At 37.7% G+C, this 24,142-nt stretch overlaps 1 protein-coding gene across 2 annotated transcripts in view; it reads left to right on the top strand.

The window, feature by feature from the left end:
• The first annotated feature begins 15,564 nt into the window (after window positions 1-15,564).
• SP2353 overlaps window positions 15,565-24,142 on the top strand; it is a 741,117-nt gene continuing 732,539 nt past the window's right edge. For both annotated transcript variants that reach the window (XM_065231894.1, XM_065231886.1), the window contains exon 1: window positions 15,565-17,052. The gene's annotated coding sequence lies outside the window, so the exon portion shown is untranslated. The remainder of the gene's footprint in view (window positions 17,053-24,142) is intronic.

Raw genomic sequence — 24,142 nt, 5'->3', positions numbered from 1 at the left:
GTGAAACGTTTTCTCCTCGTCTCATGAGAATAGTTCCATTAGAGTGCATCATAGCAAAATGAAACTGTGAAATTGCAGCAAAACTGTTTGAATACGTTACGTAGAGATGTACATGTCGGGCAGATGGAATATGGAACGATGACTCTTTCCTCGGGCACCATCGCCATCACCGTAACAGCACCGTAAGCCAACATTTCCACTTCATTCAATATTCAGGGTTCAATTTTTCTCCAACATATGTGAGCAGCCGAGTTTATCCATCCATGGACTTTTGTCGGGCGGGCGATAAATGAAGGGAAAAAAATGGGACAAAACTGGACACTACTGCTATATCGTACTCAACTATTAGTGTAAAAGCTTTATCGAATCATCTTGCTCATTTCGTTGAGCTTTTGTCAACGATGCATTTGTTGGAATTTCTGGTGAACGGCATTCAACACGTTGCAGCTATCGTTTTTTTTATCATCCATTTTTCCGTTTATAAAGAATCAATATTGGAGAAAAAAAGATGCTCGACAGATGGAGGACAGAGCCGGCGCCGGTGGTGTAGAGGTAAGCGTGATTACCTCTCACCCCAGTAGGCCTGGGTTCAATCCCAGTCGGTGCCGCCGGGATGTTCTGAGGCATAACATCTCTGATCACGCCTTCCTTCGGAAGGGAAGTAAAGCCGTTGGTCCCCGGTTCATGAGTTGATGGGTCGATAGATAGGATCCAGGTGTGGGAGCTGCGTCCCTGGCGTCGGTAGCATTGGTGCTCAGCACGGAAAACAAACAATGGAAAAAATGAAGCACCGTTTTGAACTCAAGCATAGTTATTGGACGTTAAAAGGAAAGGATACAAGTCAGGCAATTCCTGAGCAAAGTCGGTCATCACAATTTTATCAAAATGATTTGAAATTATGTTTTTGAAAACATGTCATTTTGATATTACAAAAAATCTGAAAACATGATTTGATATCTGAAAAACAAAAAATGCATGTATATTGATACCGAAAAGTGCCATACCTAATTCTGCTGAAAGCTCCGTTTTAAAACGAAATTAACTATAGAGGCGTCCATAAATGATCCCTAGTTGATGGCAATAAATAATTGACCTGCATTCGATGTTTCACTGCCAACATACATGCTAATGTATGCTTAGGATTTGATTAGCAACTGAGCACAATAAACAAATAATATACTTGCAATTATCACATGAGAACTTTTCAGTTAAATTAATGCAATATCGAGCTATGTCGATAAATTAATATTAACTCCTGCCCTTTGGTTCAGTGAGGGTTAGGGCACGTTCAGCCAGGTTGGTTGAGGCAGTGTGAGTAACTGATGACACTGGTCATTGTTATGTGCAATTCACTTTAAAAAGTACGTTTCATATTTCACCACAAGCAGGCTTGCTTTAACTAATTTGCTTTAAAAAATGATTTTCGAAATGTTGAAATCATTAGCTGTTATAATAATATTTTGTAAATGTTACATACAAGAAGAGGTTGAAAGGCAAGTGTTTGACACATACCTTCAAAGTGTTTTTGTGTTTCTTCATACGCGAAGTTTGCGAATTTCAAAGTTGGTTGGAAATGCTATCTAACATGAAGCTTTATTTTTTATTGTTCATTAATTTATTTGATAAGGCTCAATCGTATTAACTTTACTTAGCCAAGGATTCTTGTTCACTATACAAAACATCTTGAAACTATAGTCGAAAGGTACAACACAATAAACACTTTATCTTCTGTTATCCTACTTGAAGCTTTAGTGTGATAATTTATTAGCTAGAGAATGGTTTTAGAAGAGGATAGGTAGATAGTTCCGTTAGAGTACGGCAGTATGAAAATTGAATAGAAGTTGAAAATGAATCAAACGCACACTTCTTTGCCTAACCCGTACGATGTACTGCATACTGCCGTACTCTAACGGAACTATCTACCTACCCGCTTCTAAGACCATTCTCTAGCTAATAAATTATTCCACTCAAGCTTTATGTAAGATAGCATTTCTAGCCAACTTTGAAAATCGCAATCTTTGCGATGTAACATAAAAACACTTTGAATGTAACAACTCAAGGCGGGAGTAGCCGTCAACAATGCTGATGATGGTACAGCATGCAACAACCAATCTGCTGCTTTCTCTCTGAGATCACTAAGTTGGTCATGAGGAGAGGGGCAACACAATAGTTGGGTAAAGAAGAATTGCATTATAGCACACCATCGACTGGAAATGCATTCGGCAACGTCGGGCTTTAAGTAGTGATGAAACATCGCTAGAACTATTCCACACAGACAGTATATGAGCAAGTCAAGCGCACACTTTTTTGCCTGTAGATTTGAAGACATACTTCAAATCTCCAAGTAAATCGCACGGCTTAGGCAAAAAGGTGTGCGTTTGACTTGTACTGCCCCATTAATGGACCTTCGCTTCATTCAACTTCTATTCAATTTTCATACTGACGTACTTTAACGGAACTATCTACCTATTCTCTTCTAAGACCATTCTCTAGCTAATGAATTATCACACTAAAGCTCCATGTTAGATAGCATTTACAATCAACTCCACATAAAATCTGTCAAATTCGCAGCGATTTTACGACTCGTGACCATTCACTCTGAGTGAATGCTCACGAAACACAAAATTGCAGATTGTGACACTATGAAATCAAAATTGACAAGTTTTATGTAGCTAACACTTGCCTTTTGATCTCTTTTTGTAGATTTTTTTTATTATAAAATCTAATGAATTCAAAATTCCAAAATCATTTATTTATAGCACGTGAGTGAAGCAACCCTAACCAAGAATTACTTTCAAACAGCCCGAATGAACAACCCGTTGGGGTTATATCACATCATTGCTAATAATGTATATATCTATATCTTTTTCCGGTACCATGGAGTCAACAAAGGACCAGTGAAAGGAGAGCAGCAAAATAGAGCACATGCGTTACGACAATGGAGTGATGCTCGTTACGAAAGTACCCGGATATAGGCAATGGGCGTTGAGCGGTGGTGAGAGCTGTCCAATTATTCTTTACAAATTCATTATTAAACTAAACTAAATACGTGCCAGGTTCTTAAAGAATATTTTGTAATCTGGAGGTGTGTATGTAATACCAATATCCATTTGATAAAGGTGATGCATACATGCTGGGCTTAATGTGTGTGAAAGTGACGTCGGAGTGAGTGGGAATCTTCAGACATTCTGAAATTGGTTGCTGGATCTGCAATAGAGCTATCGCCTTCTAACTCACGAGCTTAAGCTATTTGCAATAACCGCAAACGAGAAATTGCAGATGGCTTTCTTCCATAATACCACTGCCGGTCAGCGGGAGTTAGATTGAATTCACACACTTACTTACCTTACTAAGGCCTTGTTGTCCCTTGCTGTCCGAAGAATTCGTCCCCAAGTTCGGGTCCGTAGGTCGATCCACCTTGCCCGCTGCGCACCTCTTCTTCGTGTTCCTATTGGGTTGCTTCGAAAACCATTTTCACTGGGTCATCGTGCGGCATTCTTACGACGTATCCAGTCCACCGTAGTCGCACAATTTATGCAATGTGGACGATGGATGCTTCTCCCAGAAGCTGGAGCAATTCGTGGTTCATTCGCCTCCTCCACGTTCCGTCATCCACCTGCACTCCACCGTAGATGGTACGCAACACCTTTCGTTCGAAAATACCATGAGCATAGTCCAAGTCTCGTGGCCACAAAAGACCGCCGATCTATTCAGCGTCTTGTAGACAGTCAACTTCGTGCGACGGGGAATCTTATTCGACCGGACCGTCCTCCGGAGTCCAAAGTAGGCACGATTTTCTACCATAATGCGTCTTTGAATTTCGCTGCTGGTATTTTTGGCGGTCGGTCACCCGCTAGTCCAAATACATGAATTCGTCGACCACCTCGATTTCGCCACTGTCAATCAGAACTCGGGGTGGGAGGCTAACATTGTCTTCCCTAGAACCTCTTCTTCTCATGTATTTCGTCTTCGATGCGTTGATGGCAAGTCCAATCCACCTAGCTTCAGCCTTCAGTCTGATGATCGTTTCCGCCATCGTCTCAATGTTCCGTGCCATGATGTCGATGTCATCGGCGAAGCCAAGAAGCTGGACTTCTTGAAGATCCTGCCACTCGTCAGTATATCCAAAAATCCGTACTCGTGCATAATCTGCTGGCTTCGATCGATTGTGTCGTATGCGGATTTGAAATCGATGATCAAATGATGTGTGGGCACGTATATTCGCGGCATTTCTACAGAACCTGCCGAATCGCGAAAATTTGGTCCTTGGTAGCGTGGGCACGCATGAATCCCGCCTGGTTTTGCCCCACGAACTCTCTTGCAAATGGTGACAGGCGGCGGCATAAAATTTGGGAGACTGCGGTAGTTGCAGCAATCCAACTTGTGGCCTTTTTTGTAGATTGGGCATACGTCACCTTCCATCCACTCCTCTGGTAATATCTCCTCCTCCCAAATCATGGCAATTACCCAGTGAAGCGCTCTAGCCAGTACTTCACCACCGTATTTTAATAGCTCACTTGGTAGCAGTACTACCTATGGCGGAACGGTTGTCACTTCAGCCATCTTCAAGAGTAGCTGCGCCAAACTGCTCTTCGGTGGGTAGTGCAGCTTCCAGATGCTGCGCATAATCCTGAGCAACTCCGGTGTACTTTATTTGCTCAATGTTGGGTCGCGGCGTTCGAATTCGACGGGTGTTATGTACCGTCGAGAATTCACACACATACACATGTTGATAAATAAATATTATTTTATATTATAAATACCAAAACATATATCTGAAATATTTAGAATATGTTTTAAAAATATAGCTTTTGAAAATGCAAAATTTAGGACCACGCACCCTTACAAATTTTAAAAATCATAGAACACAAATTTTAGTAATATTTTTTAACTTTTTTTTTAACAAGCTTCTTATGTACTTTTTTGCAGGGATAACGATTTAAAATTTCTCAAATATTTTGTAGAAATGACATAAAAAACAGTACAAGCCAAAAATTCTAATATTTGAACAAAAGTTCTGCTTCAACGATTGGTAAATTTTCATGTTTCCATGGTTTTAAACATTCCAAAACTTTTTATTTTTAATGATCTTTTATTTTAAGCAAAAATTAATAACATTGAGGATTAACTTTTGGACATATTTAAGATATTATCACTCTTTTGGAATTTTTACACAAAATTACAAAAAAAAAAATCATGCGTATTTTTTCCCAACTTTGTGTTCGATGTCATGTCGTCGGTCAGAAGTGACTTGTCGTGCTACAATTAATTGAAAAATTAAAAAAGTCATCATTGATAAAAAGCTACGTCATCCAAAATGGACAAAATTTTGTAAAATTACACACAACACACAATTGCGCAAATCGAAGAAGGTCGAGTTTTTACGATTCGTCATTTGGCGTTGAATCACTCACAAGTTAGCTGGTTATTCATTTCAACATGACCTTTGGTAAACACAATTTGCTTTATTTGAACATAAATTTCACTCGCATCAGCTATTAAATTGAAAAGAGTAGGAAATGTACTGAATTCGTCTCATTATCAAGTGGCTCGTTTGCGGACAATTTTCAGTGAATAGTTGCTTTATTTTCTTGATGGATCAAATTGAGGGTCCTCTTATGTAGTGCATTCTAGTAGTTGAGAGGTAATCTAGAGAATGATTATTAATACAATTTAAATTAATTGATAATAATTTACAAACAAATAATAACTAATATAAATGTACAATCTTAATTGAAATTAAAAATTGAGGGGGTTCCCGCCAATGCAATACTTTTAGATGATTTTTACGAAGAATATTGGAGCACAATATCGTTGAAATTTGTACGCGAGATCATCATGCCAAACATTATCGAGCGCTTATTCTTGATGTTGATGGATTACCCGAGAATTATCAAATAATATTAATATTATTGTCCCGTGCACCGAAGCAAAGCAGATGTTTTAGAGACAGACAAGTTCCGTCTGAGACTATTTGTTACTCGAGTCAGTTGATGAACAGATGACCGACCTTTTTAAAAACCAAACTGCTCTTCGAGTAATAATCCGTACAAATCTTGAAATGGAAGGCCTTCCTAAACGCTTCTGCTCTTACTGATTATATCCATTCCATTTCGTGTTGCTTATTGAAACAATTATCTGAAAAGTAATGAAAGTAACCAACTTGTCTTCATTTCAGATCCTAGCAACAGCGAGACTGCCCGGTCGACAGCATTAGTGCCTATTCATTTTTTCTAACACTGCAACTATCCATTTGAGGGATAACAGATAAAACAATAAATTGCCCTTTTTAGGGCCACAATTTAAAAATTATAGAGTTAGCAATACAGATTTTTGAACAATCAAATGAATTAAACCCAAATATAAACGCACCTACAAATCACGGTCTTACGTCAAGTCCGTCTGTTTTTTAATGACACCGTCGTTTGATTTCAGGCGACATAGTATTCTAATCCCCAGACTGCAAATTAGCTGTGGAGACGCTGAAAACTCATACTTTATAGTGATCTCTTTATTACTTCTTAATGATACCCACAAGAAGCATCTTAGATCAGACGTGTTCATTTCGGTGATGTCAATCCTTGTTAAATGGTTCCAAAAGGGGGTTAATTGTTGTCAAGTTTAGCGTAACTAAGTTGGTAGTCCTCCGTTGCCTCCTTGAAAACACTGAAGCTATTCACTACTTCCGTCCGTCTGGTACATCACTTTCTCGCTCGCTTTAGAGTAGACCGTGACTGGGACGAAAGCGGATGATCAAATGAGGGGTAAAATTATCTTTTGTTTTAATATCGGTACGTTCATCGTTCGCCATTCCACCCAACCATCCGACCCACGGTGGTGAACCGAGGGAAAGTAGAAACGGAGACCTTGTTGACAAGTCGTTGACCGCCTCAACAACGGGTGCGCCTCCATGGTAAGTAGTACATACACCACACATTCAAATCCCTTCCGTTTTCCTGCATTCGCATCCTAGCCGAGTCAGTGCCCGATGTTGTAATGCACTTCTAGCTTTGTTCAACCGTATACTGTCTGAGTTGCCTCATCTCCATTCATCCACCCAGCTAGTATAGAGGCCTGAAGGCAGCCGTCAATAGAACTAGCCAGCTACGGTTCGTGTGAATGCAAAATAAAATCGATTTTTCTTCATTTCCTTTTTTGTCCGTTCTAGGGCCAAACATAAACCTACAACTCTGGCTCGACTGTTACATTATGCTCTCGTCCCCCCCGTGCCGAGTGGGGATTTTTACTACGTCGGAAAGCCCAACAGCTCGCAGACCGTTTGGACAATTCACTATACAGATTGGATGGTGCACCCGCAAACCTATACATACATATACACTCACACACAAACGGAGAGTCGGGAACTGGTTACAAACCAAGACTTTACATCGAGCATATTGGGTGTAATCTACGAGTAGTGGCGACACGAGCCATCAGAGGATTATATCACACCAATACATCACCATGACGAACGACGACACTGGCAGATCCTACCACTAATACCCACGAACATCACGGGAGTCCAGCAGCCGAATCGAGGGGGTTGTTGGTGGTGGCAGCAAGGGTGAAATTGTGACCTATAGCGATTTACAGGACGCACATTCATAAAATTGCATGAGTGGAAAACAAAACACGGTTGTGGCTCATTTCCAATGCACTCTCGTGCTGGTGGGTGGTGCGCATGGCTGGCGAGCGTATGAAATTCCTCTCATCAGGATGTTCTCTGTTGTTGTGCTCGTCTCACGGCTAGGATAAAATGTTTCCCCTCAGTTGTGAGGTGGTTGGAAAACATAAACAATCCTACTTGATGGCACAGATTTCCGGTTCAGCTAACGAATAGAATGTGTTAGCACAGGGAATCAAGTGTATTCATAAATCAGGAAAAAAATAAATAAAAATATTATCGAGTGCAAAGAGTGACGATCAATTTTAGTAGAGAGTTTTCATCTCAAACTGATGAAGACTTAAACTAGGATCAATTCTGGATTGGTTTTTTGGCTTGAAAAATGTTAGTGTCGTGTTTCTAGATTTTAGTATAGAATTTAATCACTTTTGGTTGCGTGAAGAATGCTAAGGAAGTGCGTCCTCCTACTGAACATCTATTAAATAAATGCTGATCAACAGTGTACATTGCTGAAAAAGATGATATGTCGAATAATGTGCTGAACAAAACTTATTTTGATTAAAAGATACGCTCATGATCCACTTTTCACTTTTATTTGAATAATATGCTAAGAGTTTAATCTTCACAAACGTTATCTAGATTTCTGACTCGATAATAGGAGATTTGTCTAATAATAACCCACCACAATCGACGCTTATATTGGACTGGTTGCATTTGCTTAGTTTATAAACTTATAGATGCCAAATAAAGGTTTCCTAGTTGCATTGTTCGATTGTACTAGATTGCTTAATATTGTGCAGATTAAAGGTAGTTATAGTTAACTTTCGATGTTCTATACCACTATGCGTGTATGTTTGAATTGTTTGCTTAGTGAATGCTTAATAATCGTTGCACAAATCACAATTCCATAATTGTTGTACAACATTTTATCACAACTTCTGTTAAAGCTTTGTTTACGCAAATCTGGAGAATATATTCTGTTACCACATTAAACTGAAAGCTATTGTTCAGCTGGTCTAAATGAATGTATAGGAATGAACGGATGTTCTGTACCCGCTTCCAGCTGATAAAAAGCGCAAGAACAAGCTGAAGGAAATGGTGATGCATTCGAACTCGTACTTCAAGTGCCCCGGATGTTACAAACTCTCGATCGTCTTCAGCCATCACCTCAGCCGCAGCCGTCGTAGTGTGCACCGCTTTTCTGACGAATCTGTGCTAGTCCACTGGAGGCAAAACCTGACTCATGGAGCGATGGACGGTTCTGCTAGAAGGCTTACTAAGTTTAAGGTCGGGAAACTATCACTATTTCATCGATTTTTTATAGAGGATTAAGTTACTTTCTGTGCCTTGAAATAAAACAAACCAACAAAAGTTGTTTGTTCAAATTTATAAAGCTTCTAATCAACAATCTTGTTGTAGAACATGTGCTATTTCCATGCCGATTCTATGTGTTGGTATCGTTGATGTTTTCAAATGCGATCGTCACGAGTTCGAGTCCAGGTTCAAGCCATGTAGTAAGTAATTTGCTAGTAGAGGTATGATAATAAAATCAACAATTTGCCATCACGTGTAAACTAGCATGTAAACAATATTTTCCCGACACCCGTGACAAAGCTGTAACTGATAGCTTATAAAAGGTGTTAAGCGATGAAAAAGCTTAACAAGCTAAAAAACAGTTGAATTGATGTCGCTTCGCCTTTCAACTGTCAAATAAATGCATTTCAACAAACTCTATACAATGCTCATAATTTGTACTGTAGAATGTATTCATTTTCCAGGTTTGTATCAAAGCTTGAACATTGATGGTTATAAAAAATAGTGCAGCTATTATTCAGTATTCAACTTAATAAAATCATCATGAAGGCGTTTCTACAAGTATAAATTGTTTCTTGGGAAGTGTTGAAGAACGGAATTTTCAAAATTCTTCGGATTGCATTCACAAAGAACGATACATATGTTACAAAATTGGGCTTAGGGGCACTAATCAATAGATTAATTGACCCTTGGGCCAAACTATTTTAAGGCATCGGGATTCAAAATGTACATTCTGGTCTTCGGAATGTTTTTATTACTAGGATTAGATCATTTGATGAGATAACTTTCCTTTATCTCGTTTACAATTAAATGCATCAAATTTAAATATTTTTTCCTTGCTGTAAATAAGTGCATTGATTCAGAGACTTACTGTTTTTGATAATGCAACTGTGTACATATTAACTTTGACATCTTATTAGACTGTGCAACATGACAATATAGAACAGACAAAATTCCTATATGTGATTTTCTATTGGTCTTCTGAGTTTAAGTCAACAATGTACTGTTGACCTAACACTTCACATTTTTAGATACCACTCTCTTTATCAGGGTCTACCACCGTAAATATGTGCATGAGACAGCGGCTAAATATTTAAATATCACCAAAATGAAAAGTGATGCATCGAGATAGCGTTTACAAATGTTATAGATAAATGTTTCTTGAGTAATAATAATGCCACATACTGAGGATGGCAGTAAATGGCCAAAATCGTGAATATGATCCTAGTTCAAGCTAGCGAGATTTTTTTTTGCCCTGATGTATATTCCATCTTTTATGATACTCTTTAAATACTTTCATTATGATATCTTACCAACTAAATTACTAAACTAGCATAGCATAGCATATACGATTGTCACGAGTTCATAATGGTCAACCAATACATTTTACAGAATACTCCACTCGGAATAATCACACTTGTTTTTCACTCGAATCCAGCATTTTCAGCGTAATTTCTACAGTATGTTACACACTGCGAAGCACTTAATTACTTTAAATGTTCAGCGAACACCTTGCACTTCTTCATCTGAAAAAAAAAATCCCGAAGCGATCAGAACACCTCTCAGACCTCAAACTGCACTTTTGAACTGCATGATTACAAAGCATTAGAACTTTCTGTTTATAAACAGGGAGAGGTCATTCGTTTTCATAACAAACCACTCCTACACTGTACACAAATACCATCCTCTGATCAAAACCTCAGACCTGTCAAATCGAAACATCGAAATCGCTTTTTCGAATCATAGCTGCAACCGGATGACAGTTGTTTTGAAATCAGATGATTTTCCTGTCGAATACAGAATGGGGACATCGCTTACTATTCCTCCCCAACGGGGGAGTTTGGTAAAGGACATCCCATGTAACAATTTTGTTTTTTCTGAGGGTTCTCTAGACCATGATTTAAACTTGAAGCATGCTTTGAAACCTCGATAAAACTTTCAATGTTACTTGGGATGATCAACCTGATTCGTACTTATCTCAAGAATTGACCTTTGATTGATTTCTCTCTATATACAATTTATGTGTTCAGTGTGCTTATAAAATTCTGTGAAAATGAATAACAAACCGCTGTCAAACTCATTTAAAAAAATTACAAACTCATCGCGTTCCATATATACTTTCCACGGCGATGCTCCCGTTAGTGTGCGTGTGCTAAACGTCATTATTTTTTTTTATCTATTGGAGCTGTCAAGTAGAGCAAGAGATGTTAAATATTACACTAGTGCCTTTTGGTGGGATAAATCTGAAATATACCGTTCAACATATTTTAGGACGGACTTGCCCATCTTAACAACTTTGCTCAAAACTGTAACCTTCTATCTATTCGACTAATAAAATGGCACACTAGCGCCGTATGGAAGTTGAATTCTTAACTAATCTGTCTACCATCCAATAGGTCTTTCCCGTCTGTTCTTCTTTGCCAGTGTTCAGTGTTCAGTGTTCTTCAATCTAATCCATCTCTCAGGTTTCATCAATCAACTACTCACCATGCCACATCGACAAATCTTTAATTGAACATTGATTTAACATTTCAATTGATTAGCCTATTTGGCTCTTCATCTTTGTTTCATTGGATATTCTAATAAAATATTTGCGTTTTTCGTTTTAGTTAACAGAATCCTCCCAAGGGGGATGTGTTTTATTTAAATTGACAACAGTGATAACCTACCGAGCTACGAGTATAATGCAAGATCACGTATGATCTGATGATTTGATCTCAGACAGGTGTCTCTGAACCTTTCCAAAAAGACCGTTCTACACTCTTTTAGAGTCTGGAACGGCGTCGGAACTCAGATTTTCGCGTCCGTGGAGGACTGTTAAGGATCATCCTCAGGATCTTGTTCTTGATCCTTTGGAGTTTAAGGTAATGGTGCAACTATTCCAGATTGTAAACTCGGATTCCACAGATTGTTGGGAATTTGATGAAGGTTGGCTGTATTTTCAGCAACCGCAGTATTGTATGGACTTGCCAGGTTCAGTCCGAGATTATGAAAACTGACTTAGCGTTGATCAGCCTTCTCTTGGCTTGTTTTTAAGGATTTTTCGTAGTTTCTAGAAGGGCTTTGCACAATCTATGAGAGAACGGATCTTATTGGCAAAATCGTTATTTCTGAGATCCACCATCCTGACCTGAATGATCTTTGTTAATCGATTACAGTTGGTCTTCAAGTTAGGCAGACCATAACGCTGGTACTGCCTACGAATGGTATTACGGGGTCTAATGAGAAAAAAATATAAGAACATTTACTTATTTTCGTAGTGGGATGATCAACATGTGAATAAACGTGTCTAGCCATGTTTCCATTACCAAATCTACAGTCTGGAGATGAAAAATCTTCAAAATCCTCTATATTTTCTTTCATTCCTCAGAACTTCTTCAATTTCCTATAATATTTGTTGACCACCCTGAAGTTTACTTATCTATCCTGGAGTTCTTACTAGTCTTTTGATTTTGTTTCTGGAATCACCCTGAAATTTATTAAATTGCCCTTAACACCTATATATTTTACGATGTTTTCTGCAGTACCGTGATTGTTTTTTTTCTTTCGGTTAAGTTCCCGACATTTTTCTTGTTCTATGTCATGTTTTGAACTTTTTGAAGGTTCTCGCTATTTTCCTGCATTTAATTGAACTACCCTAAAGTACTCCGAATTCACCTGAAGTTGTTGGATCTTCCCTGAAATTCAAAAAACTGCCCTGAATTGCCTAAACTGCCCGAAGATTCGTAACTTCCGATAACATATGTACTTGCTCAACTGAAGTTTTTTAGCTGCTAAGGTTCCAGCAATTTTCCTGAATTTAAAAGAACTGCTTTGAAGAACTTGGATCTTCACTGAAGTTTTCAGAACTTTCCTGAAATGTATGGAACCACCCTTAAAATCTTAAAACTTCCATGAACCTTCTGGGCGTTCTTGATGTTTTCAGAATTTTCTTTAAGTTCTTGAAATTTCCATGATCAGATTCTCAGATCTTCCAGAAGGCCCTTGCAATTTGAATAGTATTAATGAAACTTATATAACGTTTTCAAAAGTTCTTGGAATTTCATTTTGCCGCGAATTTTCTGACGTTCATGGGAATCTTAACTTCTTTGAATTTGTCTGTACATTAATCTTGAAACATTTGTAAAGTTTACAAAAAATTCCGGATGTTCATGAGATCTTTGAAGTTTTTTGAAGCTTCTTAAAGGTCTTGTAAAGTTTGGAACAGTCGTAAATTCCTAAATAAAAAAAAACTGTCGTGAAGTTCATTGATCTTCATCTAAACTCCCGAAAATTTTCTTAGAGCTGAAGTGCTGGGCTTTCCTGTAGTTATTGGAACTTTTTTAAAGCTTATCAAACTTCTCGGAACGATTACACACTTAGAAAAATTCATGAAAATTTAGGTGCTCTGAGAGTGACACATAATAGTGTCAATTTTGACATAAATTTGAGTCAATTTTGTCATAAATAAATTTGAAAATAAATTTTGAACAGACGAGAAATATAGCTAAATCAAACGTTCTTTTCGTCGAGCAACGAACTTTTCAGTCTCGGAGCATTTAATATTACATGACATGTTTGTTTACGTCTCATTTTTATGTCAAAGTTGGATTCTGTCACGTGTAAAATTAGTTATTTCTAAGTGTGCAGGATTCACTTAAGTTTATGGAACATCACTGAAGTATTCCAAATGAATCGAAAAATCTCAGAAATTTCCTTATGTTTTTCTGGAAATTCATGAATTTATCAGACCTTATTTTTTCTGAAATTAGTGGAACTGTCCTCGTATGTGTACCACGAAATCAAAATGCATAAACTTTCATGGTTTAATATTTTAAAATGTTTTGAGTATGTTTACCCTTCTTACAAAGAAGGGTATAGATATCACTTGAAAAACCGACTATCGATCCGAGGCCCGGAGGGCCGAGTGTCATATACCATTCGACTCAGCTTGACGAGATCGGAACATGTCTGTGTGTGTGTGTGTGTATGTGTGTATGTGTGTATGTGTGTGTGTATGTAACGAAATGAATGCGCTCACGTTTCTCAGCAACCGCTCAACCGATTTGGACAAACTCGGCGCCAAATGATAGGTCTTTAGGTCTCATTGAATGCTATTGAACGGTTTTGGAATCGGTGAACCGGTTCCGGAGATATGGCTGGAATAAGATCCGGTGAATATGGGCCTTCACGCTGGATTTAACGGAAAACGTATCAAAACCATCATGCGACACATCAAATTACTACAGAATTCAAAAATAAGATCAATGCAAGTCGTGTTAAGTGTTCCAGACCACATTGGACACACTTGGACATGTTCCGGGTACCCCGGGGAAGTTGCTTGAATATGAATTGAATTAAAACCCATTAAATCACATTAAAATACGATGATAAGGTGATTTGTAGCCTCACCAAATAGACTACACCCGGATATACTCCGGGTACCCACAGGCAGTGGCGTAGCGTCACTTAATGACACGGGGGTGGGGGGCTTGGTCACTGATAATGACAATAAAATAAATAAACTTGAATAAGTAAGAAGGGTCTGATCACACCATAGGTGGATAAATTCGGGTTTTTTCATGTAAATTTACATTATATCATCAATATAGTATTGTCTTAATACGATGGATTTTGTTTCAAGTGTTTGTTTTTATCACCGCAAAATTAAACAGTGGTTCTCAGAATTTCGTGGCAATTGGTAGTTTTGTTCCATATAGCAAAATATTAGGGCCGTATTTTTTATTTTGTCATTAGGGTAACCATTTCCATGTTCGGGTGGTTCAAAAATCGATTTTTTTAAATTACTTTTTTCAAAAATTCACAACTTTTGTACCACTGGCCAATTTTAAAAATTAATACTTCAAGGAAAAATAAAATGATATTTAAAAATTGGGATTTTGTATTGTATGTTTGTGCGATGTACGTTTTTTTAATCATTTTTGAGTTATGTTTTTTTGAATTTATCAAGTTTAGGGTTTTCACTCAATACTCCTATGCGACTAGACTACCATGCCTCTACATTGATTTATAGCTACTGAAACATGGTCACATTAAAGCAAATCATAAAAATCTTCATCAATTTTCTTTCTATGTTGTCAGCGTGCACGCATCTTATATCTTACAGATACAGTATCCCTGGTTGAAAATGTGAGAACGCCAGGCTAAGTGAATATGTGCACATGCTCGGAATAAATTAATTATTTTTTAATTCACTTATAAACGATTACCAAACAGTTCCGTAGTTCAAAATGCACCGAACAGCGGAGGCCTCGATAAGTGTTTACGACTGCCTTACAGAATCTGACGATTAATTAAAGATTTCATTAATATAAATTTTGCATTTGTCGGCAGGGTGTCCCTTTTGGGTAATTTCTTCCTTTTGTCCAGTTACCAGAAACCTTGAAAAGTTATCAACGTTTCTATCAAAAGGACGAGCTTGTCAACACTGGCCAACCTCGACAGCACTTTTCCAGCATGAAATTGTCCTTCTTAAAGATGTGTGAGTTCAAATGGAAATTCGCTCCCAAATCCTGGATAAACATCTACGCTCTTGTCGCTCTCTCCCACTGGTAAGGATATTGCAAAGCACTGTAGCAATTCTACAAGCCAAGTCCCACTCGACACACAGTTGGAGTTTGGCATTCGTGAAAATCGGTCGTTCCACAAAGAGTTCGTTTTCCCGGCTGGCTCGGTTGACTCTCTAGTACCAAAGAGGATTAATTCATTTAGCAAATAGTAATAGCAACAGTAGCAGCAGCAGCAGACCAAAGTGTGTTGTGCTGGGAAGGAAAGTGGGAGGAGATTTTTCACCCTCCTACACCAGTTCCCGTTTCTTGGATAGGCACTTGAAGCCCCCGGTGCAGTGCAGTGTAGTGCTGGCGCGAGGTGGTGTTGGTGTTGATCGGAAGTTTATTCTTGAAGGATATCACTGAGGTGACACTGGAACACGGTAGTGTTTTGGAATGAGATGCTTACCTCTGTTGAGAGGAGCTGCAAGTGGCAAAGGGGAAAAAAATGACGGTGACTAATTATATTCGTCTGCTTTGGCTGTAGTACATGTCCAGTGAGGTAATTCTGCGGTGGTGCAGGAAGGAAAGCAATAACTTAAAGCTGGATTTTCATTCCTTGGAATGGCTCGGTCAGGATTTGTGGGTGGTGGGTGCAAGTGAGCAGCACGGTTCAAAATTAAGTTTCGCTTGATTGTGGCGTACTACTACGGGTTCACGGGAACCGCAATTCATTGCTGTAAACTTAATGGGGGCAAATGCGCTCATAGCAGGGTAATTTTTACGGTGGATTTAACGATGATAATGATGTTTTCCTGAAGCTGTTGCTGGCTCCAAAAGAGAAGAAGATTTCCGTGAACGTGCAGTGAAATTGTCGGTGCGCTCTTCTGCAGTGTCTCTGTTGTTGTGAGCCCCAATGTCTACGAAGTGAACAAGTGTATGTGGCGGAATTCATCCTGGAGAAGGATACATCAAAGTGAAATATACTTCGGTCTACCGTTCTTATGACGGCAGTAGGATAGCGGCTTCGCTTGCGAGTGAAACCATTGCCGCTGGAAAATAAGACATACTCGTAAAAACACTGGATGCTAACATACTTTTTTCGGAGTCACTGGAACTACCCGCTGCCGTCCTGTCCTGGTGATTGCGTGTGCTGACTGTGACCCGATTTGTTGAAACATTTCCACCTGACGATCTCGATTTTCAAGCTCGTAAAAAGCAGCTACCGAGACAGTTACGGCTGCAATTATAATTAAAATTTTCAACAACACACGAAGAAGCGGAAAACGAAAAGTTTAGTGCTCACCTCCGAAAGGGATAAAGAAGCAATTAAAAATTTCCTCGGAAAATTAAATCCTCGACAGCAGTGGCTGTTGGTGCTGGTGGTGGTGGTGGTGACAGTCGAAGAACCCGTAAGGTTTGTTTTTTCTCGGGAAAAATTTGCTTTCTTGGAAAACGTTGCGTGCGTGTTGTGAAACGGTTACCAGGCTGCTTTGAGTGTTGCGTAAAAGGAATAGTTCTGTTATAGTTGTACACGGCAGTGAAGTAAACTGTTGAGAATTTTCTACGATGGGATAAGAAAGCTGAACCTCCTGTTACTGTTCCGGAGACGTGTGGCACAAAGAGGTAGGTTTTAAATAACCCCCATTCATATGGCTTGCCATACCATGTAAGAGAAGTGTATGTGAACATGATTTAAAATTCTAGGTAATTTAATGTGGTTGACTCGGAAATGCATAACAATTCCTTCGAAAATTCTAGAAATTTATTCTTATAGCAGAAAACCACTTGAAGCAGATTCGTTCTTGAGGTTATAGTGTGTTTGTCGAAATTACATCATGGCAAGATGAGAAAATACGATGTTAATTAGAATGCTGCAAGCGAACCACTGTTAGGTGCACAATTTTGGAAGACAATATGCCAATATTTAGTGAGTTGTTGTTTTTTTGCATGCAATATACACACTTAAACAAATCAATTTTAAACGTGACGAAATTATTCAACTTTCATAAAAATGGTGACTGTCGGAGTTGCTAAGTGAACTTTGTGAATCCTAGGAAGCAAACCCGATTCTGGTTTTTGAAATTTTCTTGTTGAATTTGTCTGATGTAACAACATTTGGATTTATTTATTTATTCGTCGTCCATTATTCATAGACCATTTCAGCTACAATAAATATCTAACATCTTAATCTTATTTACTATTGCCTTACTAACCTCGAAAAGAAAGTTTTTTAGCATCGTACTTTTATTCATTGTTCACAATTTAATTTTACACACGATGGACTTCATATACAAATATGGTAAGGGACGATTGTGTTATTTAATAATTTCTGTTTACTTGCAAGTCATCATTCTATATCAAGGTTCAGTTTTTCCCTTGATTTGTTTTCCATCGATCTTGTTTTCCGTGCTGAGCACCAATGCTACCAATGCCAGGGAGGCAGCTTCCACACTTGGACCCTACCTATCGACCCATCAACTTATGAACCGGGACCAACGGCTTTACTTCCCTTCCGAAGGAATGTTCAGAGATGTTATGCCGACTGAGATTGAACCCAGGCCAGGTGGGGTGACAGGTAACCACGCTTACCACTACATCACCGGTGCCGCCAAAGGTTCAGTTTTGGCACACAATGAAATCACGGTTTGTTTTTATCACACTCCGTTTATATCACTCTCGGTTTTATAACGGAAAATGTTTCGCATACATCACGTTTTTTCAGCATTGATTAAATCATTATCATTAAATCATAACATACATAATATAATTGATTTATTGAACGTAAATAAAACGTAAATGCACTATAAAATATCCTTACCTAATGTTTACGATGGTTAATGGTTATGATGTACAATAAAGTGCTTTGAAATTTCGGGTTCTACAAAAGAGGATTGAGAGTTTATATGAAAGAATTCATATATTTATTCTGTTTCTAGTCCAGTGGGAAATAACGTTGGTTGGCCTCAGGGAAGTTTATTAGGCTTCTTTTATATATTATATATTGCAAGAGAAGCATTTGCGATACCTTTATGCCGACGATACCGTACAATGAATAGCTAAAATTTAAAAGATATAATTTTGGTCTATTGTTGAACGTTCTTGTACTGGATACTGTTAAGATTATAATTGGACTTTGTTGATAGCTGGAAATGTTCATATTTCACACTTATGTCACTGTGAAGAAATTGAAAACTTCCGAGGGAATTTCATTTAGTTAATTAAAGAAGTTCTTTCGTGGCTAGGAGTTTCATCCCTACTGGTTTAGCATCATTATGCATGCTTTTTATGATTCTGTATGCTGTTTTTTTTCTCCCAAAATCATTGAAATCTCCTGATTTTTAACAAATAGAGTTTTTTTTCTCTAGAATATTGAAGATTGGATTCATTAGGAGTATTGAGATAATTGCAAATTCGAAATGAGCATGAGCATGATGAACCGCCCCAGGATGCAACTCCGTTATTGCCAGATCAGCTGTTATTACACACAGAACCAATAGTACCAATACTGGTGATCTAAAACTAGACAATACCAGCGGATTTACGTCCGAATGCTGGTCAAGAAAAGAATGGGTAGGAATATGTTATGCTGAATTGATATACTAACGATTCAATGTCGCGAAGGAGCTTGGGTTTGAACCCACGGTATTCTGCTCAGTAAGCAAAATCGGTCGCCACTAGGCCACCGAGCTGCTTGTATCACAATTCAGTTACGATCAGTTTACTGTTAAACTTGTTGTTGCTAGACTTCAATCCCGGGCGTGACCTTACCGACAACGATATCAACTGCTTTTGAGATGGATTTGATATGGTTTTCCTATCAACACATCTTTTATAAAACTCAAACTTTTTTCCCTTGATTTGTTTTCCGTCGATCTTGTTTTCCGTGCTGATCAGCAATGCTACCGACGCCAGGGAGGCATGTGACAGGTTCTATCATTCCAATGGAGAAGGACTTTCTTTCTTAGTAGTATCCAAACTATGGTGAGCTGAAAAGCTATCACCAGTAAGGACTACAGTCAAGAGTCTTCAAGTGATTGGTTATGAATCTTTATTTTTGGGTTTCGGTTTTGTTTATATAGGGTTTACAATTCTTTACAGTTCTTGGCTTAACGTAATTAACCTATTAGTCAGAGTGAGACAACTGGAGTAGCGTGCCTGGAAAATGCATCTTCGCTAGGTCGGCAATTTCGGTGCCCGGTGGTCCTACCCAGTTGTGCAATATGACGCCTATCGGTATCGAGACTGCATTGGCATGGGTCGAACGGTCGAACACGAGAAGAGAGAGAGAGTGTAAATAATTGTGTTCTAACGCCGTGGCGCAACACATTTGGTCGCGTTTGGCTATGCGTAATATGACCTGTGAGTTTTGGTTCAAGTGGAATGACTTGCTGTGCTTACATGGAGGTTTTTGACTTGTACTTATTTATGGGTTGAAGATGTAGGGATGCACATCACACCTTCCCCCTTTGAGAAAAATGGTGTTATGTAATGAAATGGAATGAGACCATTTTTTTTTTTTTTTTTTAACTTTCTCCAGATGTTTCTTTGATGTATGAGTTGAGTTTTGGTTTCGTATTTTTTTTTTTTTTATTTTCAGATACATATATATATATATATATATTTTTGTGTTGTTTAGTACCAAATTTCTTACGTCTTTACTTTGAATATTTTTTCTTGCATGTATTCTAGGTTTTAATGAGTCTATTTTTGTGTACTGTTTGCTGTTCTTTTGAAATTAAATGTTCGATTGTTACATTTGGTTGTTCTATGTGTATGATTTTATATGGTCCTGAATATACGGGATCAAGTTTCCTTCTGTTTTCAATTTTTAACCAAACTGTGTCTCCTATTTTTGTTTTTAATGGGTTTGATGTTTGTGACTGATTTTCTGCTCTCTTTACTTTTGATTTGTCTAATATTTTTTTAGCTTTTGCACATGCTGTTTGAATTTTGTATTTCATCTCTGTTACATATGAATCTGTATTGTACACAGGTTCGATTTTCTCTGTAGATTATTTGGAAATTGAAATTGTCTTCCGTAAACCAATTCGAATGGTGAATATTTATGCTCAGAATGTGGGGTTGTGTTATAGTAAAATGAGTAATAAGACAACCATGAATCCCAATCGTCATGTTGCTCATTTATAAAATGTCTCAAGTATTCGTTTAGACATCGGTGATTTCGTTCTAAGCTACCTATCGTTTCAGGATGGTATGCTGTAGAAAAGTTTTGTTTTATTTGAAGTATATTGCACATATGCTGAAATATTTCATTTCTATATTCGGTTCCCATATCCGTTTTAATTATGGAAGGTGAACCATATTTTAAAATTACATTTTCGACGAATGCTTTAGCAAGAGTATTCGCCTGCTTATCAACTATTGGAGCTACTATAACATATTTAGATAATTCGCATTGGACCGTCAATGCATATCGATTACCTTTTAAGGATTTAGTAAATGGACCAATTGTATCCATTGAAATTGTTTGAAATGTTCTTTCTGGTGTATATGTATGGGTAAATTGTTCTTTTGTCTTGATCGTATGTTCATTCTGTTTACAGAATACACATGATTTTATGAATTTGGAAATTATGGACTTCATGTTTGTCCAGTAAAAGTTTCTTCTCAGTCTTTGGATTAATTTATTGATACCGACATGTCCTCCTAAGGGTGTCACGTGGTTTTCTTCAATAATTCTTAAAATTTCATTCTCGTCTTTAATTATTTGTGCTGGCTGGTAGAATATAAATTGAACGTTCGTTAGCACTTCGTTACATATCTTCTTAAAGTGTTGCGCATTGGTTAGCGAGAATATAATATCCGTTTTTGCAATTGCTATTTGCTTGATTCGTGATTCATTGGCCACATCGTTTATGATATGAAGGTACCTTTCGATATTCGGTTCTTTCAATGCATAAGGAAATTGTGCTTGAACAATTACCTTTTTCACATTTTTTGTATAAATTGTCGCATGTAGGTCGTTTCCTTGGGTTGAAAAAATGAGTTTTGGCAAATTAAACGCGTCGATGTTGTTTATAGAATCGTATGCCATGAGGTGATCAATCTCATCAGCATTTTGAGTTCTACTTGCCATTTGTTGAGGTGTTTTAGTCATAGATCTGGTTTGTACTGACAATACATGCAGATTTTTGAGTTCTTCGGAGTCCGTAGTGATACGTGATAAAGCGTCAGGCCCGACATTTTCTTTACCTTTCACGTATTCAACCTCGAACGTGAATTCCTCTAAATCTACTCTCATTCGAGTCAGTTTAGAAGATGGATTAGTCATTGAAAATAAATAAACTAGTGGGCGGTGGTCTGTTCTGACCACGAATTTTCTACCATATAAGTATGGTCTAAAATACATGATAGCCCAATGAATAGCTGTTAGTTCCTGTTCAATAGTCGATTTATTACTTTCTCCTTTTGTAAATGATCGACTAGCATATGCGACTGGTAAGTCTATGTCGCCATACCTTTGTGATAATACAGCACCGCATGCAATTTTAGATGCGTCTGTGCTGAGAATAAATGTTTTACTGAAATCTGGGAATTTCAGAATCTGAGGAGATAAAAGCTTATCTTTGAGTATCTTGAAAGCTTGTTTACAATTTTCGCACCAAACGAATTTTGTGTTTTTCCTCAACAATGTATTTAGTGGAGCTGCAATATCGGCGAAATAAGGGATGAATCGTCTATAATAATTACAGAACGCGACGAATCTTCTTACTTCGTCTGCTGATTTTGGCTCGGGATAATTCAATATAGTAGAATATTTGCTTTTATCGGGTTGAATACCCTGTTCGGAAATATGATGTCCTAAATAGGTTACATCTGCACGGAAAAAAATACATTTTGCGGGGTTCAACTTCAAATTGAATTTCCGCAATTTTTCAAAAACTTTTTCAAGGTTTGACAAATGATGATTGATTGAGCATCCAACTACAATTATATCATCTATGTAAAGAAATGCGCTCTCTGGAGGCAATCCGCTCAGAGCAATGGTCATCATTCTCTGAAAACTGTTTGGTGATATGTTCAGACCAAACGGTAATCTGTTAAATTCATAATGACCTGTTGGTGTGGAGAAAGCAGTGTATTGTTTCGAATTTTTATCAAGTTCGACTTGATGGAAACCGGACATCAAATCCAGTGTCGAAAAGTATTTTGCTCTACCTAGTTGATCGAGGATGTCGTCTATCCTAGGTAGAGGGAATTTGTCAGCAACTATTTTTTTATTCAGTTGCCTGAAATCAACGACTAGACGCCATTTTTAAGAGTCTGTCGTAGACTTCTTTGGAACCAATAGTATTGGAGCATTATAAGGTGATACAGAGGGCTGTATGATTTTCTCGTCAAGTAATTTTTCAACTTGCTTATTAATTTCTTGTCGATTAACTTCTGGTGAACGATAGTTTTTTATATAGACTGGTGTGTTGTCAGATAAATTGATATTTTGCTTGTAAAAATTGTTGCTTGATAATTTGTCTCCTTCTAACGCAAAAATATCGTTAAATTTTGAACATAAACTCAAGAGTTTTTGTTTATGTGTTTCAGGAGTATTGTCTAATTTTAACTCATTGAAAAGTTTCTCATTTCGGTTATGGTTGTTAGTTTTATTGAATTTGAAAGTATCGTAATTTTGAAGAGAGATGTATCTTCTTTCGAAGTCTTTGTTTATACGTACGGGTTCATTGTTTGTATTGATTAACTTTATTACGTGATGTTTAGAGTTAATCAGTGTATTGGAGCAAAATACTCCTGGTTTGATTTCTTGTGACAATAAAACGTAATCATTATTGATTGAGTCTGTAAAAATTTCTTTAAAAACTTCACATCTTGGTGGTAGAATAAATTCACCATTAAGATTGTCTTCGATAGGTAATTCAGATATTTCACCATTGTTAACTACTGTTAAAACCCATGTATCGTAACTAATGGAGCAATTAAATTTTGTTAGGAAATCTCTCCCGAGAATTCCATCAGTAGGTATTTGAAAATTTGTATCAACGAGATGGAACTTGTGTTCGATAGATGTTCCATTTGGAAGCATGATTTTTGTTGATGATGTTCCAATGGTTTCAATGTGTAAGTCATTTATACCTGTTATTTGACATTTTTCTGCTGTATTTATTTCTTGTGTAGGTTTGATTATGTTTATTTTAAAAATTGAAATTTCAGCACCGGAGTCGACTAACAAAGTAGACTGAGGTGATGAGAATTCTAAGTTTAAGTAAATAAAATTACTGCAAGATGGATTAACTTGCATACAGCGTTCAGTTACTGATGCCTTTGTACATAGTGCATCGCCTGTCCTCGCACTTGCTGTTGAGGTCTGTTCGGTTGTTCCTGATTTTGTTCTTGATCTGGGCTTTGTCTTTGACCCCCAACTATTATTTGTTGGGGGGCTGGCAGGTTTCCCGAGTGTGCCACGTAGACACGGGAACCTGAGCCCCTTTGTTCGTTTCTATGATAACGATTAGAATTATTTGAATGATTTCTTCTATAATTTGAATTTGAATTTTGATACTGTCTCTGGTATCTTTCGTTTCGTCCATGATTATTTTGGCGGTTTCCGTTTCCTCGGTTCCTGGGATTATTATTCGCGTACCGGGTGTAGTTGTAATTATAATTTCTGGGATTTTGTGAACGGTAGTGAAATACACTATTTGAACCATTATTCGCTGGTTCGTTTTCCGTCAATTTTTCT

Source organism: Ochlerotatus camptorhynchus, unplaced genomic scaffold, assembly GCF_037179485.1.
Source record: "Ochlerotatus camptorhynchus isolate MF236.1 unplaced genomic scaffold, CSIRO-AGI_Acam_v1.1 ptg000035l, whole genome shotgun sequence".
Classification (NCBI taxonomy): domain Eukaryota; kingdom Metazoa; phylum Arthropoda; class Insecta; order Diptera; family Culicidae; genus Ochlerotatus; species Ochlerotatus camptorhynchus.
This window is presented reverse-complemented; position numbering and strand designations above follow the sequence as displayed.